Raw genomic sequence first — 4,412 nt, 5'->3', positions numbered from 1 at the left:
AGTAGCCAGTTTTGCATTTGACATACGATGGCAGTGAGAGGTTACTTCCACTCTTTATTCTATGTGAAATATTTTATCGATCTTATCATCCAAAGATTATATTACAAAGTACGTAAACTTTTTTTCTGAGAGAGAAATTATACAAACATTAGCGGAAGCCATTTATACAGAAAGTTGCATGCAACCTATTAATTAGAACTAAAAAAAGTTAAATATGGGGAGGGAATAAGGGAAAGAGCATAACGAAAAATCCACAGTTCGCACACGAGTTCTAAACACATAACTACCACATGAATTTGAACAGTGAAGAAAAGAAATCTGAATTACTAAAGCACAAATGTTCCCAAGTTTCATATTAATTCTAACAGCAGAAAATGAGTTTCAAACATATGAAACTAGATGATATATAAAATGAAAACGTCATCTCCTGTATATAAAACAGTGGTTGATACAATCCAGTGATGATTAAATAATGATAACGGCCATGTGTTCTTACACAGTGGCAGCGTATAATCTTATGCACGTTCTCCTCGGATTCGTCTTGCCAACTGGATGTCTTTGGACATGATGGTCACACACTTCGCATGGATATCACACAAGTTTGTATCTTCAAACAAGCCTACAAGGTAAGCTTCACTGGCTTCCAGCAATGCTCCAATGGCAGCACTTTGAAATCTTAAATCAGTCTTGAAATCCTGGGATTTCTCTGACAAGACGTTGAAATGGCAATTTTCTAATCAGCAATTCTGTTGATTTCTGTTAACGCCTGATTTCACGAAGAGCAACAGTACCCGGTCTGAAACGATGAGGTTTTTCACTCCACCTGTAGAAGGAGCACTTTTTCTGGCAACTTTTGATGCCAACTGCTTACGAGGGTGCTTTTCCTACAGTGGACTTTCTAGCTGTCTGTTTTCTACGAGCCATCTGTTATCAATATCTGCAGACCGTAGTCAATATAGTTAACACTCTAATACTGCAACGATCACCCACGTCGACTACTCCACGGATACAACAATGACCTAGCAGCTTACAGGTATAATTATACCGACTGAGCTACGTAGGCTCTCACATAAAACATATCCTTAAAACTTGTTTCTTGTAAATATAATTAAATAGAAAAATGTTACTCGACACTGTTATACCGATTCTGACCACAATGTGGAAACAAAGGCGAGACAGATTTATTATTTAAATGATTCCATATTCTATTAGAACTGAACTCTAACTTCTATCGGTGTATGAGGGATAATTTCCCGGCTATTCTCGTTGTTTGTTTTAAAGCAGGATTTTATTTTTTTTTGTTAAAAATTTTTAAATTGAATACAAGCCTCAATTTTTTTGTTCTATTAATTTTTATCGCTTTATTTAATTTGGTCATTGTGATAATCACCTGATCCTTCAAGCGCGTTTTATATTCTGCTAAACCTCCCTACTTCCTTTTCTTCAATGATTATCGATCAGTATTGCACAGTTGTTAGATGTTCGTTCTTACTTAAAGTTGACATATTCAAAATTCTAATTCAAAAACAATTAAAAGCAGTAGCTTTGCCACGAGTTGACATTAATCGTATCATGTAACTTTACTTTTTTTAATGTTCATTCAAAGTGGAAGGGTTCGTTATTATTGGAAGGTTAGCCAACTTCGACAAAATGCGCCTGTGCTAAGTTCTACTTAAAGAAATACGGTAGGTCTATTATTTATTTTATTAGAATAATACTCAAACTGATTTTGTTCCGCCCAGTTCCTTCCTTACAAACCTTGCTTACCTACGTAAATGATTCGCCTGCGATATACAAATTAGCTTGTGACGAAATAGTACGTCGTGCTACAAACTCGCAGATTCATGTGATTGCGCACGTCATTGAGTGAAGAATATAAAGCAGGCAGTTGGCTCGCAAGGACAGTTTACACATGTAGAAGTAAAATAGTTTTTATATAGAGGCGGAGAGATGACACGACCATGGAGATATTGTTAGTGTTAAATATTATTGAAGTTTATCATTATAGGACACTAATGAGATGGTAAGTACGTTAGTCTACAAAGCTATCCTGTATCGCTTGAATGCAAATGGATATGCTGGGCATTTCTTCAACGGGAACTTTCTCGTTCAGTAAAATGCAAGAACTGAAGTCATGCTCACTAATGAAAACAACTCGATGGCTGATTCATTTTAAAATTTTTGTAAGCAGGAAAGACTAGAGGAGATCTTAACTTTAGACTTACTACATGTACAAGCCTTCTTATTCGCGAAGAGTTTAAGAAAATTTCTTGGCTACTAAAGAAGCCGCTTGGTAATGCACGAGGTCTCATACTATGCCCTATCTACAGAACATTTCCACGTGTTTGTTCTAAAATCAGACTGACAACCGAAATTATTTTGCCTGCCTGTGTACTACGTCAATACCACAAGCAACCCCTTCAGAAGCGCTGAACTCAATGGGTATTTGAAGTGATAACTAGTATCGACCGTTCATTTTCGTAGCTCAACTTACTACATTCGGCTGGATCTGGAATTAGTGCTGGCATTCCTGGAAGTCTAACTGCCGCTTTTCCGATAAGTCTACTCTTACAATAACGTAAGTAACAATAATCTCATCTTGATTTCTCAAGCCTAAACTGTGCAGTGAAAACTTTGCTTTCCGTGTGGTAGAAAGTAGCATTTGGACAAACTACTAGAAATAAGTCGGTGTAATTGGGACAACCATCCGGCGGAAGAGCATCTACAAATAAAAACTTAATTGGTGTTTAATGACCGACAAAATCTGAGTTTGGATTATAAAATGCTTTGTATTGAATTCTAACAACAATACTTTTTTTTTACAATTAAAACGTGCCAGAATAATTGCATCAATGGCTACAATTATTCCCTTCAGTGAAACATTTCATTCCAAACTAGATGAGTCTTTTGACAAATTTCAGTTAGCGAGGTGTCTACTATTTAGAATCCTTCTAAACTTAACTATTAATAATGGAACCAATGAAAAGCTAATGCAGTTTGAATTCAAAGCCATTCAGTTAATTGTTCTGGAAATTGCTGTATAAAATTTACGAGATTGCTTAATTGAATGTTCTGATCATCATTATTTCAAAATGAGTGTTCAGCATGGATAATCTACTAATTGTCTATGTAACCTTGACAATTAATTCAAGGGCGTGTCTATTCCAGTTTTGAATTCTATACAAATGTTCTTATTTCCCTTAATCATGCCTAAATGAAAGTAAACACTACAGAAAAATCCTGATCAAATTTATATTCTACCACCTTTTGGATTCCTCAATTAAAACACCGGAATTTTAAAACTAGTTTCATCTGAGCTTTTCTAGTGGTATTCATATTAGGCGTAGGAATTCGTCTGGAAGGTAATACAGTATACTCCAAGTTAATAAAACTTGGATTTACTCACATGAGTATCTCCAGATTTCACACGAGTGAAAGCAATAAATCGTCTGGAATTAAAACGCGGGACGGAAAAGTAGCATAGCGCACAAATATTGCAGGTGTAATAGTTTTATTTGAGTACTAGATTCCTTGCGCTGGTGTTTTCCTTGTGCAGAAAGGCGGTTTAAAGCACCGTTGTTTTTCTTCGCCCTCTTAAAAAAAAATTCCTTTTCCATATTATTGAATAACTGGAAAAGCCTATTAATTCAACACTTTCTTTTTGAGTAGCAACTTCAAGTAAGTAGCGGGTATTTACTGAATTAGGAAAGTATAAGATGAAGAATAACACTCGCTATTCCGAGATTGCGAATGTCGGTGGGTTGAATGTGCAGAAGAGATTACTCCGGGATTTTATAGCCTTCGAACTAAATTGCAATTACCTGAATATCGGAGGTGGATGCAGAACGGAGTGCGATCGCCCCACCCCCCTCAATCTGCAGACAGCCTTCTCTGCTGAATAGAAATATGCTTTCGATCTCTTAACTAAATTGATTTTTTACTAATTAGATTGGTGTATGAATGTTGCTGGATTTTTGTGATTCAGCTTAACTGTTCATAACCATAAACAACCGTATTGCAATAAGCCAAGTTTGCTTAACTAGTAGCTTCGGCGTTTCCTCGGTTAAGTTCGAAATATGACCCCATGTCTCGAGGTTGTAACTTGCTGTATTCCATTTATAATGCTGAATGTCTTACTGAAACAACGAAATCTATGCTCTACCCTCTAAAACCTAGTTATGCCATGTCGTTCAATTTTTGTACTTGTGTTATTTGGATCTAATTATAATGTGGTTTTGGTTGTCATGAAAATAGTCATTCGCCTATGACTCGTCTGATGGCACAAACCACGAAATAGTGTGCCCGTAAAGTAATTTTTTACAGGCAGCCCTTTAATAAACATTTAGTTTTGACCGTTAGAATCTGCATTCGCAGGTGCAAATTTCGAGTCTGCAGTTTTCGTGTGGCAACCG

General features: G+C 36.3%; 1 pseudogene; it reads right to left on the bottom strand.

Moving 5' to 3' along the window:
• Window positions 1-515: 515 nt before the first annotated feature.
• Window positions 516-924, bottom strand: LOC150108768 (histone H3.3A-like; annotated as a pseudogene).
• Between the last annotated feature and the right edge of the window lie 3,488 nt (window positions 925-4,412).

The sequence above is a fragment of the Typopeltis vanoorti genome, chromosome 3, assembly GCF_054136105.1.
Source record: "Typopeltis vanoorti isolate ZY-2024b chromosome 3, IOZ_Tvanoo_1.0, whole genome shotgun sequence".
NCBI classification, from domain to species: domain Eukaryota; kingdom Metazoa; phylum Arthropoda; class Arachnida; order Uropygi; family Thelyphonidae; genus Typopeltis; species Typopeltis vanoorti.
This window is presented reverse-complemented; position numbering and strand designations above follow the sequence as displayed.